Here is a 14,189-nt window from a genome sequence, read left to right as displayed (position 1 = left end):
CATGCAAGCACTCACAATGATGCAGATATACTGAGTATGGTCAGAGAAGACCTCAGTCAGAGGGCATCCATGTAAAATCTGAAGTTAAGTGAGGTAATAAGCCATGCAGTTATCCACGAAGAACATTCTGGATGAGGGGGAAAGCAATGCAAAGACTCATGGTAAGAAGGTACTTGGCATATTTGAGGAACAAAAGGCCATGTGGCTGGATGAGAGTCCACAGAGGATAAGTATGTCAAAGACGAAGCTGGAGAGAGGTAGGAGGTGCAGATTATATACAGCCTTTCACACTCAGGCCAATGGGGAAGGTTCTGAGCAGACCAGTTACAAATGATCTGGCATATTTGAAAAGAACCACTCTGGCCACTTCATGGATGATGAACTGTAGTGTGACAAGAGAGAAACAGGGAGGTGACTTAGGAGCCAATTCAGTAGTAGCCAAATTCAGTATCCAATTTCAGACAAAAAGTGATTGGAAAATAGTTGTTACTGGATATGGTGAGAGGTGCTCAGATTCTGGATACATCTTAATATAATGGGATCTGGGGAGTCTTCAGAAGACTTTGAAACCATTCTTTAAGGATCTTCCTGAGGGCCCCAACCCCGAAAACCTTTCTTGAGGAGCTGGACCTAGGATGGCAGAGGAATAGGACAGGGAGACCACATTCTCCCCCACAAATCCATCAAAAGATCATTTGAATGCTGAGCAGCTTCCACAGAACAATGCTTGAACACTGGCAGAGGATACCAGGCACCCAGAAAGGCAGCCCATTCTCTTCGAAAGGAGGTAGAACAAAATATAAAAGACAAATGAGAGACAAAAGAGTTAGGGATGGAGACCCACCCTGGGGAGGGAGTTGTGAAGGAGAAGTTTTCCAAACAGCAGGAAACTCTGTCACCAGTGGGTCTGTGGGGAGTTTTGGAATCTCAGAGGGCAACGTAACTGGGAGGAAAGAAAAAAAAAAAAAAACCCACAGAAAAAGCACCTAACCACAACTTCCAACAGAGCCTTGGGTCTGCCACCATTGAGCAGAGGCTGGACAGGGAAGTGTGGGTTGCATGCTTAGGGTAAGGACCGGGCCTGAATGCCCTGAGGACAATCTGAGGGAGCTAACAGTGAGATAGCAACCCAAACTGTGGGGTAGCCAGAGAGAGAAAAAAGAGAGAGAACTTTCCTGTGAAAAGCTCTAACCTAAGGCGCAGCCTGGCCCACTCACAGAACAAATGATTGAGTGAATACCAAAGGAGAGCTAGCTGGCTGCAGACTGGCCCCCTCCCCCAACTGGAGGCAGAGAGGCAGGTGGGCAACAGCCAGAGCCAGAAGGCAAAGGGCAATCTCGGCCCCAGAGATGGCATCCTCCACCAAACTGTGAGCAGGCTCCCAGTTGCTAACCAAGTCTTCCTGGGATCCTGGATGGTTGACATCTGCCAGGAGGGTTGCAGCCTGAGATCAGCTTGCCAGAGGAGACACGCAGCACACCTGAGATGGCTCTCTTGCAGCATACCCAGGAAACCAAAGAGCCAGGACTGGGGAGGTGATTAAGATGCATGGTCCACCTGGGACAGTTCACCTGCCAAGCACCTGCTTGCCTGAGCTGCTTGGACCTGGGAAGGGCACAAAATGCATGCCCAACTGAGTCTGTGCCTTTGTGGAGTACCCAAGAACCTGAACCTGACTGAGCAGCTTAGATCTGGGAAGTGCACAAAATGCAGGGCCCGCTTTGGACAGCACCCCTGCAGAGCAACCTGGAGCCTGAGCAGTGTAGCCCAGGAAAGCACACGCAGCCTATGAGCTGGGGCAAGCCCAGTGTGGTCCATACACTGTGAGCACTCCCCACACACACCAGTGATATTTGCTTGCAGTGTTCCTCCTTCCCCACAACACAACTGAACAAGTGAGCCTAAATAAGTGACCACCTTCACCCCCTTATGTCAGGGAGGAAATTAGACACTGAAGAGACTTGCAAACAGAGGAGGCCAAAATAAACAAAGAAGGGGAAACTGCTCTGGAAGTGCCAGGTACAACAGATTAAAATCCTGTAGTTTACATTGACTAAGCATTGAAAGGGTCTGATAGACCTTGAGAAGAAGTATAAGCTGGAACAAGGAACTATCTGAAACTGAACTGACCCCACACTGCCCTCAACAGCTCCAGACAAATTTCTAGCTATACTTTTATTGTTATCATTTTTTAATTTTTTTATTTTTAATTTTTAAGTTCCTTATTATTCCTTTAATTTTCATTTTTATAACCTACAATTACCTTGCAAAAAAAAAAGACCCTATTTTAAAGCAAATTTCATATATATATGTTTATAATTTTGTGATTGAGTTTGTTTTGTATTTTTAATATTACATTTTTGAGAGTCTAACCTCTACTTTAGATTTTTAATCTTTGCTTTTTGGTATTTGTTATCAATTTTGTACCTTTAAGAATTTAATCTTCAGTACCCATTTTTACTCAGGAGTTCAATTTAATTAATGGCTTGATTGCTCTCTCCCCTTTGGACTCTCCCTTTTCTCCCCCAGGTTACCTCTATCTCCTCCCTCCCCTTCTATTCTCTATTTAACTCTGTGAATCTCTCTGGGTGTCCCAGGCTGTGGAGAACACTTAGGGAACTGATTACTGGTTAGATTGGTCTCGCCCTTTTTGATTCCCCCTCTTCTCCTCCTGGTCATCTCTATCTCCCTCCTCCCTCTTCTCTTCTCCAAGTAACTCTGCGAACCTCTCTCTGTGTCCCTCACTGTGGAGAATCTTTTCACCATTAACCTAGATGTTTTATCATCTGTGCTGTATGGATAGAGAAGTCTTGAGGCTACTGTAAGAATAAGACTGAAAACCAGAGGCAGGAGGCTTAAATCCAAAACTTGGGAATACCAGAAAACTCCTGACTCCAGGGAACATTAATCAACAAGAGCTTATCCAAAAGCCTCCATACCTACACTGAAACCAAGCTCCACCCAAGAGCCAACGAGTTCCAGAGCAAGACATACCATGCTAATTCTCCAGCAACACAGGAACACAGCCTAAGCATTAAAATATAGGCAGCCCAAAGTCATACCAAACCCATAGACACCCCAAAACTCACTACTGGACACTTTATTGCACTCCAGAGAGAACATTTTCAGCTCCACCCACCAGAACACAGACACAAGCTTCCCTAACCAGGAAATCTTGACAAGCCACTAGTCTAACCCACCCACAGGGAGGAACCTCCACAATAAAGGGGAACCACAAACTTCCAGCCTTCGGAAAGGCCACCCAAATAGAGCAATCTAAACAAAATGAAAAGGTGGAGAAATATTCAGAGGTAAAGGAACATGATAAATGCCCACCAAACCAAACAAAAGAGGAAGAGATAGGGAGTTTACCTGAAAAAGAATTCAGAATAATAATAATAAAGATGATCCAAAATCTTGAAAACAAAATGGAGTTACAGATAAATAAATAGACTAGAGACAAGAATTGAGAAGATGCAAGAAATACTTAGCAAGGAACTAGAAGAAATAAAAAAGAATCAGTAATGAATAATGCAATAACTGAGATCAAAAGCACTGTGGAGGGAACCAACAATAGAATAACTGAGGCAGAAGATAGGATAAGTGAGGTGGAAGATAGAATGGTGGAAATAAATGAAGCAGAGAGGAAAAAAGAAAAAAGAATTAAAAGAATTATCCAAACAACCTCAGAGACCTCTAGGACAATATTAAATGCCCCAACATTTGAATCATAGGTGTCCCAGAAGAAGACAAAAAGAAAGATCATGAAAAAATACTTGAGGAGATAATAGTTGAAAACTTCCCTAAAATGGGGAAGGAAATAGCCACCCAAGTCCAAGAAATCCAGAGAATCTCAAACAGGATAAACCCACGGTGAAACACCCCAATACACATATTAATCAAATTAATTAAAATCAAACACAAAGAGCAGATATTAAAAGCAGCAATGGAAAACCAACGAATAACACACAGGGGGATCCCCATAAGGATAACAGCTGATCTTTCAATAGAAATTCTTCAGGCCAGAAGGGAATGGCAGTGATGAAAGTGATGAAAGAGAAAAACCTACAACCCAGATTACTGTACCCAGCAAGGAACTCATTCAAATATGAAGGAGAAATCAAAAGCTTTACAGACAAGGAAAAGCTGAGAGAATTCAGCACCACCAAACCAGCTCTTCAACAAATGCTAAAGGATTTCTCTAGACAGGAAACACAGAAAAGGTTTATAAACTCAAATGCAAAACAACAGAGTAAATTGCAATGGGATCATACTTATCAATAATTACCTTAAGTGTAAATGGGTTGAATGCCCCAACCAAAATACAAAGACTGGCTGAATGGATACAAAAACAAGACCCCTCTATATGCTATCTACAAGAGACCCACCTCAAAACAAGGGACACATACAGATTGAAAGTGAAGGGCTGGAAAAAGATATTTCATGCAAATGGAGAACAAAAGAAAGCAGGAGTAGCAATACTCATATCAGGTAAAATAGACTTTGAAATAAAGGCCATGAAAAGAGACAAAGAAGGACATTATATAATGATCAAAGGATCAATCCAAGAAGATATAACAATTATAAATATATATGCACCCAACGTAGGAGCACCGCAATATGTAAGGCAAATGCTAACATATATGAAAGGGGAAATTAACAATAACACAATAATAGTGGGAGACTTTAATATTGCACTCACACCTGTGGATAGATCAACCAAACAGAAAATTATCAAGGAAACACAAACTTTAAATGATAGAATGGACCAGTTACACCTAATTGATATATATAGGACATTTCACCCCAAAACAATGAATTTCACCTTTTTCTCAAGTGCACACAGAACATTCTCCAGGATAGATCATATCCTGCGCCATAAATGTAGCTTTGGTAAATTCAAAAGAACTGAAATCATTTCAAGCATCTTTTCTGATCACAATGCAGTAAGATTAGATGTCAACTACAGGAAAAATCTATTAAAAATACAAACATATGGAGGCTAAACAACATGCTTTGATTAACTAACAAATCACAGAAGAAATTTAAAAAAAATCAAAATATGCATAGAAACAAATGAAAATGAAAACACAACAACCCAAAACCTATGGGATTGAGTAAAAGAAGTGCTAAGGGGAAGGTTTATGGCAATACAAGCTTACCTCAAGAAACAAGAGAAAAATCAAACAAATAACCTAACTTTACACCTAAAGCAACTAGAAAAAGAAGAAATGAAGAACCCCAGGGTTAGTAGGAGGAAAGAAATCATAAAAATTAGGGCAGAAATAAATGAAAAAGAAACAAAGGGGACTATAGCAAAAATCAGCAAAACTAAAAGCTGGTTCTTTGAGAAGATAAATAAAATAGACAAACCATTAGCCAGACTCATAAGGGAAAAAAGGGAGAAGAATCAAATCAACAAAATTAGAAATGAAAATGGAGAAATCACAACAGACTACACTGAAATACAAAGGATCATAAGAGACTACTATCAGCAACTATATGACAATAAAATGGACAACTTGGAAGAAATGGATGAATTCTTAGAAAAGTATAACCTTCAAAAACTGAACCAGGAAGAAATAGGAAATCTTAATAGACCCATCAAAAGCATGGAAATCGAAACTGTAATCAAAAATGTTCCAATAAGCAAAAGCCCAGGACCAGATGGCTCCACAGGTGAATTCTACCAAAAATTTAGAGAAGAGCTAACACCTATCCTACTCAAACTCTTCCAGAAAATTGCAGAGGAAGGTAAACTGCCAAACTTATATTATGAGGCCACCATCACCCTAAAACCAAAACCAGACAAAGATGCTACCAAAAAAGAAAACTACAGGCCAATATCACTGATGGACATAGATGCAAAGATGCTCAATAAAATTCTAGCAAACAGAATCCAACAACATATTAAAAAGATCATACATCATGATCAAGTGGGCTTTATCCCAGGGATGCAAGGATTCTTCAATATCCTCAAATCAATCAATGTGATACACCATATTAACAAATTGAAAGATTCAAAACCATATGATTATTTCAATAGATACAGAGAAAACCTTTGACAAAATTCAACATCCATTTATTATTAAAATCCTCCAGAAAGCAGGCATAGAAGGAACATACCTCAACAGAATAAAAGCCATATATGATAAACCCACAGCAAACATTATCCTCAATGGTGAAAAACTGAAAGCATTTCCCCTAAAGTCAGGAACAAGACAAGGGTGCCCACTCTCACCGCTACTATTCAACATAGTTTTGAAAGTTCTAGACACAGCAATCAGAGAAGAAAAAGAAATAAAAGGAATCCAGATTGGAAAAGAAGTGAAACTCTATTTGCAGATGACATGATCCTCTACTTAGAAAACCCTAAAGAAACCGCCAGAAAATTACTAGAGCTAATCAATGAATATAGTAAAGTTGCAGGACATAAAATTAACAAAAAGAAATCCCTTGCATTCCTATACACTAACAATGAGAAAACAGAAAGAGCAATTAAGGAAACAATCCCATTCACCATTGCAACAAAACGAATAAAATACTTAGGAATAAATCTACCTAAAGAAACAAAAGACCTATATATAGAAAACTATAAAACACTGGTGAAAGAAATCAAAGAGGATGCAAATAGATGGAAAAATATACCATGTTCATGGATCGGAAGAATCAATAAAGTGAAAATGAGTATACTACCCAAAGCAATCTATAGGTTCAATGCAATCCTTATCAAGCTACCAATAGTATTTTTCACATACTAGAACAAATAATTTCACAATTGGTATGGAAATACAAAAAACCTCGAATAGCCAAAGCAATCTTGAGAAAGAAGAATGGAACTGGAGGAATAAACCTGTCTGACTTCAGACTACACCACAAAGCTACAGTCATCAAGACAGTATGGTACTGGCACAAACACAGAAATACAGATCAGTGGAACAAAATAGAAAGCCCAAAGATAAATCCACGCACCTAGGGACACCTTATCTTTGACAAAGGAGGCAAGAATATACAATGGATTAAAGACAATCTCTTTAACAAGTGGTGCTGGGAAAACTGGTCAACCACTTGTAAAAGAATGAAACTAGAGCACTTTCTAAAACCACAAAAATAAACTCAAAATGGATTAAAGATCTACATGTAAGACCAGAAACTATAAAACTCCTAGAGGAAAACATAGGTAAAACAGTCTCTGACATAAATCACAGCAGGATCCTCTATGACCCACCTCCCAGAGTAATGGAAATAAAAGCAAAAATAAACAAATGGGACCTAATTAAACTTAAAAGCTTTTGCACAACAAAGGAAACTATCAGCAAGGTGAAAAGACAGCCTTCAGAATGGGAGAAAATAATAACAAACAAAGCAACTGACAAAGAATTAATCTCAAAAATATACAAGCAGTTCATACAGCTCAACTCCAGAAAGATAAATGACCCAATCAAAAAATGGGCCAAAGAACTAAAAAGACATTTCTCCAAAGAAGTCATACAGATGGCTAACTAGCACATGAAAAGATGCTCAACATCACTCATTATCAGAGAAATGCAAATCAAAACCACAATGAGGTACCATCTCACGCCAGTCAGAATGGCTGCTATCCAAAAGTCTACAAACAATGAATGCTGGAGAGGGTGCTGAAGAAAAGGGAACCCTCTTACACTGTTGGTGGGAATGCAAACTAGTACAGCCACTATGGAGAACAGTGTGGAGATTCCTTAAAAAACTGGAAATAGAACTGCCATACAACCCAGCAATCCCACTGCTGGGCATACACACCGAGGAAACCAGAATTGAAAGAGACACGTGTACCCCATTGTTCATCGCAGCACCGTTTACAATAGCTGGGGCATGGAAGCAACCTAGATGTCCATTGGCAAACGAATGGATAAGAAAGCAGTGGTACATATACACAATGGGATATTACTCAGCTATTAAAAAGAATGCATTTGAATCAGTTCTAATGAGGTGGATGAAACTGGAGCCTATTATACATAGTGAAGTAAGTCAAAAAGAAAAACACCAATACAGTTTATTAACACATATATATGGAATTTAGAAAGATGGTAATGATGACCTTATATTTGAGACAGCAAAAGAGACACAGATATAAAGAACAGACTATTGGACTCTGTGGGAGAAGGCGAGGGTGGGATGATTTGAGAGAATAGCATTGAAACATGTATATTACCATATGTGAAATAGATCGCCAGTCCAGGTTTGAAGCATGAGACAGGGTGCTCAGGGCTAGTGCACTAGGATGACCCTGAGGGATGATGGGATGGGGAGGGATGTGGGAGGGGATTTCAGGATGGGGGACATGTGTACACTGGTGGCTGATTCGTGTTGATATATGGCAAAAGCCACTACAATATTGTAAAGTAATTAGTCTCCAAATAATAAATAAATTAATTAATTAAAAAAAAAAAAAAAAAACTTCCTTGGAAAGCCCTCTCTTGGTGTTTCCAGGATGACAGACCCATAACTCTTGAAAAGAAACCTTCCTGGCCTTTGTCAAGTGCCAGGTCACTGTACCAACTTCCTCTCCCCTATGGATTCTGGGCCCCTCTCTAAGATGTAGAGGGCTTCAGATACTGAGTAGCACAAGTTCCTCTCATTCTCATCAGATTTCCCTTATGATCAACACAAACGCCACCAGGAACGATGTTTCAGTTCCTATTACTGCATTAAAAACCACCCTAAAACTTAATGACATAAAATAGTATCATGCTCTTGGATTCTGTGGGTCAGTGACTCAGACAGGGTAACATGCTCCATTGTGTCTAGAGCCTCAGCTGGGAAAACTCAATGATGAGGGGGCCTGAAATCATCCGGAGGTATCCTCACACTCTGGCTGTTGGTGCTGGTTGATGGCTGGGACTCCAGCTGGCTGTTAGCCAGAACATCTACACAGGGCCTGTCCCTGTGTGGCATGGCTTGGGTTTCCACATCTTGGTGACAAGCTACAGTGGTATGTGTTTATACATAAGACTTAGACCTGCAGCAGCCAACTTATTAAAAAGGGATACACCCCAAAACAAGATCAGCACACTGAATATAGCAAAGCATGGGGGTGAAAAAATCAGAACCACTGAATTTAGCCCAGAGCACTCTATCTGAAAGGCTTCCTGGTGGTGCGAGTGATAAAGAACCTGCCTGCCAATGCAGGAGATGTAAGAGACTCGGGTTCAATCCCTGGGTTGGGAAGATCCCCTAGAGGTGGGCATGGCAACCCACTCCAGTATTCTTCCCTGAAGAATTCCATGGGCAATGGAGCCCAGCAGGCTACAGTCTATTTAGGGTCACAAAGATTTGGACAGCAAAGCTAGTGGAGGTGATGGAATTCCAGTTGAGCTATTCCAAATCCTGAAAGATGATGCTGTGAAAGTGCCGCACTCAATATGCCAGCAAATTTGGAAAACTCAGCAGTGGCCACAGGACTGGAAAAGGTCAGTTTTCATTCCAATCCCAAAGAAAGGCAATGCCAAAGAATGCTCAAACTACCACACAATTGCACTCATCTCACACGCTAGTAAAGTAATGCTCAAAATTCTCCAAGCCAGGCTTCAGCAATATGTGAACCGTGAACTTCCTGATGTTCAAGCTGGTTTTAGAAAAGGCAGAGGAACCAGAGATCAAATTGTCAACATCTGCTGGATCATGGAAAAAGCAAGAGAGTTCCAGAAAAACATCTATTTCTGCTTTATTGACTATTCCAAAGCCTTTGACTGTGTGGATCACAATCAACTGTGGAAAATTCTGAAAGAGATGGGAATACCAGACCACCTGATCTGCCTCTTGAGAAATCTGTATGCAGGTCAGGAAGCAACAGTTAGAACTGGACATGGAACAGACTGGTTCCAAATAGGAAAAGGAGTACGTCAAGGCTGTATATTGTCACCCTGTTTATTTAACTTATATGCAGAGTACATCATGAGAAATGCTGGACTGGAAGAAACACAAGTTGGAATCAAGATTGCCAGGAGAAATATCAATAACCTCAGATATGCAGATGACACCACCCTTATGGCAGAAAGTGAAGAGGAACTCAAAAGCCTCTTGATGAAAGTTAAAGTGGAGAGTGAAAAAGGTGCCTTAAAGCTCAACATTCAGAAAATGAAGATCATGGCATCCGGTCCCATCACTTCATGGGAAATAGATGGGAAACAGTGGAAACAGTGTCAGACTTTATTTTTCTGGGCTCCAAAATCACTACAGATGGTGACTGCAGCCATGAAATTAAAAGACGCTTACTCCTTGGAAGGAAAGTTATGACCAACCTAGATAGCATATTCAAAAGCAGAGACATTACTTTGCCAACAAAGGTTCGTCTAGTCAAGGCTATGGTTTTTCCTGTGGTCATGTATAGATGTGAGAGTTGGACTGTGAAGAAGGCTGAGCGCTGAAGAATTGATGCTTTTGAACTGTGGTGTTGGAGAAGACTCTTGAGAGTCCCTTGGACTGCAAGGAGATCCAACCAGTCCATTCTGAAGGAGATCAGCCCTGGGATTTCTTTGGAAGCAATGATGCTAAAGCTGAAACTCCAGTACTTTGGCCACCTCATGCGAAGAGTTGACTCATTGGAAAAGACTCTGATGCTGGGAGGGATTGGGGGCAGGAGGAGAAGGGGACACCAGAGGATGAGATGGCTGGATGGCATCACTGACTCGATGGACATGAGTCTGAGTGAACTCCAGGAGTTGGTGATGGACAGGGAGGCCTGGCATGCTGCGATTCATGGGGTCTCAAAGAGTCGGACACGACTGAACGACTGATCTGATCTGCTCTTAAAGCAACTTTTATAAAACCCCCTGGTGGCTCAGAGGTTAAAGCGTCTGCCTGCAATGCAGGAGACCTAAGTTCAATCCCTGGGTCTGGAAGATCCACTGGAGAAGAAAATGGCAACCCACTCCAGCATTCTTCCCTGGAGAATCCCATGGACGGAGGAGCCTGGTGGGCTACAGTCCACAGGGTCGCAAAGAGTCGGACACGACTGAGCGACTTCACTTTCACTTTCAAAGCAACTTAGCATGCACACACACATGCAACCTACCTCAAACTCCTTGTTCAGTAAAATAAAATAAATTTTCTGTGTGTTTAAACAAGTTTGAACTGAGTTTTTCTGTTATTGCTGCTAAAGGCAGTATAACTGATACTGGTCCTCTAATCTGTCCCTTGCCAACACCTGCTGGATCATTGAAAAAGCAAGAGAATTCCAGAAAAACATCTATTTCTGCTTTATTGACTACGCCAAAGCCTTTGACTGTGTAGATCACAATAAACTGTGGAAAATTCTGCAAGTGATGGGAATATCACACCACCTGACCTGCCTCTTGAGAAATCCAAATGCAGGTCAGAAAGCAATGGTTAGAACTGGACATGGAACAACAGACTGGTTCCAAATCAGGAAAGGAGTTCATCAAGGCTATATGTTGTCACCCTGCTTATTTAACGTAGATGCAGAGTACATCATGAGAAATGCTGGACTGGATGAAGCACAAGCTAGAATCAAGATTGTTGGGAGAAATATCAATAACCACAGATATGCAGATGACATCATCCTATGGCAGAAAGAGAAGAAGAACTAAAGAGCCTCTTGATGAAAGTGAAAGAGGGGAGTGAAAAAGTTGGCTTAAAGCTCAACATTCAGAAAACTAAGATCATGGCATCTGGTCCCATCAATTCATAGCAAATAGAGGGGGCAACAGTGGCTGACTTTATTTTGGGGGGCTCCAAAATCACTGCAGATAGTGATTGCAGCCATGAAATTAAAAGATGCATACTACTTGGAAGGAAAGTTATGACCAACCTAGACAGAATATTCAAAAGCAGAGACATTACTTTGCCAACAAAGGTCCATCTGGTCAAGGCTATGGTTTTTTCAGTAGTCATGCATGGATGTGAGAGTTGGACTATAAAGAAAGCTGAGTGCCAAAGAATTGATGCTTTTGAACTGTGGTGTTGGAGATGACACTTGAGAATCTCTTGGACTTCAAGGAGATCCAACCAGTCTATCCTAAAGGAGATCAGTCCTGAGTGTTCATTAGAAGGACAGATGTTCAAGCTGAAACTCCAATACTTTGACCACCTGATGCAAAGAGCTGACTCGTTTGAAAAGACCCTGATGCTGGGAAAGATTTAGGGCAGGGGGAGAAGGGGATGACAGAGGACGTGATGGTTGGATGGCATCACCGACTCGATGGACATGAGTTTGGGTAAACTCCGGGAGTTGGTGATAGACAGGGAAGCCTGACGTGCTGTGGTCCATGGGGTCTCAAAGAGTCGGACACGACTGAATGACTGAATTGCACTGAACTGAACTGAATCTGCCCCTTCTCTTGTGGGCTACATACTCCTAGGGAGGAAGCAAAGGATAAAGTAACCACTTGTGACATTTGACATCCTGCCCTCAGCAAAATGCTATTTCTCATGTAATAGCTGGGGCCCAGGGCCCTGTGGCCATTCCCGCCATGGGCCTTTGAGCCATAATGCTTGACACCTTTATCTGGAAAGGCAAGGAACCAATTCTTTTTGATTATCACAAGGTATATCCAGTCAGAGAAAGGAACATAGTTCTGATGTGGGGGTAATGACGGAAGTAAACACAAAATACCATGAAGGTGAGAAAAACCCTGCAGATGTGGTTCTATCACTCTGATTCTGAGGGAGTCATTTGCCTTAAACCATATGTGAGATGAGAGCAGACACTATCAGCACCCCATAACTACTGCATGGATCTGTCAGTTCATTGCCGCCAACCTCAAGCTGCCAGTATGCCTGTGCCTGGACCTTTCCTCCAGAACTGTGAGCAGGCCCTCAGCCCACATGCAAAGAAGTTCCAGAAGTGCAAGGAATTACCCTGAAGAGTGAAAAAGCTGGCTTAAAATTCAATATTTAAAACACCAAGATCATGGCATTCGGTCCCATCACTTCATGTCAAACAGATGGGGGAAAAATGGAAACAGCAACAGATTTTATTTTGGGGGGGCTCCAAAATCACTGCAGATGGTGACTGCAGCCATTAAATTTAAAAATGCTTGTTCCATAAAATTTTAAAAATCTATGACAAATCTAGACAGTGTATTAAAAAGCAGAGACATCACTTTGCCAACAAAAATCTATATAGTAAAAGCTATGGTTATTCCAGTAGTCGTGTATGGATGTGAGAGTTGGACCATGAGAGCTCTCTCATTGTCACTGGAAGCATCCTGAGAGATGTGTTCAACACTCTTTTCCAGAGCTCCCCTCAGGACTGAGCTCTATTCGCCTGCTGGGATCAGTTCAGTTCAATCGCTCAGTCGTGTCTGACTCTTTGCAACCCCATGGACTGCAGCATGCCAGGTCTCCCTGTCCATCACCAACTCCTGGAGTTTACCCAAACTCATGTGCACTGAGTCAGTGATGCCATCCAACCATCTCATCCTCTGTCGTCCCCTTCTCCTCCCATCTTCACTCTTTCCCAGCATTAGGGTCTTTTCAAATGAGTCAGTTCTTAACATCAGGTGACCAAAGTACTGGAGTTTCAACTTCAGCATCAGTCCTTCCAATGAATATTCAGGACTGATTTCCTTTAGGATGTACTGGTTGGATCTCCTTGCAGTCCAAGGGACTCTCAAGAGTCTTCTCTGACGCCACAGTTCAAAAGCATCAATTCTTCGGCACTCAGCTTTCTTTATAGTCCAACTCTCACATCCATATATGACTACTGGAAAAACCATAGCTTTGACTAGACGGACCTTTGTTGGCAAAATAATGTCTCTGCTTTTGAATATTCTGTCTAGGTTGGTCATAACTTTTCTTCCAAGGAGAAAGCATCTTTTAATTTCATGGCCGCAGTCACCATTTGCAGTGATTTTGGAGCCCCCAAAAATAAAATCTATCACTGTTTCCATTGTTTCCCCATCTATTTGCCATGAAGTGATGGGACTAGATGCCATGATCTTAGTTTTCTGAATGTTCAGTTTTAAGCCAATTTTTTTCACTCTCTTCTTTCACTTTCATCAAAAGACTCTTTAGTTCTTCTTTGTTTTCTGCCATAAGGGTGATGTCATCTGCATATCTGTGGTTATTGATATTTCTCCCAGCAATCTTGATTCCAGATTGTGCTTCATACAGTCCAGCATTTCTCATGATGTACTCTGCATCTACGTTAAATAAGCAGGGTGACAATATTCAGCCTTGATGTACTC

At 41.4% G+C, this 14,189-nt stretch overlaps 1 long non-coding RNA gene across 1 annotated transcript in view; it reads right to left on the bottom strand.

Annotated features, from left to right (window-relative positions):
* Positions 1-14,189, bottom strand: part of LOC147364434 (uncharacterized) — a 154,610-nt gene that overhangs the window by 88,210 nt on the left and 52,211 nt on the right. The gene's annotated exons all lie outside the window — the stretch shown is intronic.

This window comes from Bos grunniens, chromosome 10 (assembly GCF_055505025.1).
Source record: "Bos grunniens cultivar Pamir isolate PY7600 chromosome 10, Bosgru_T2T1.0, whole genome shotgun sequence".
Lineage (NCBI taxonomy): Eukaryota > Metazoa > Chordata > Mammalia > Artiodactyla > Bovidae > Bos > Bos grunniens.
The sequence above is the reverse complement of the archived record's forward strand: the minus strand, read 5'-3'. Positions and strand labels throughout refer to the sequence as shown.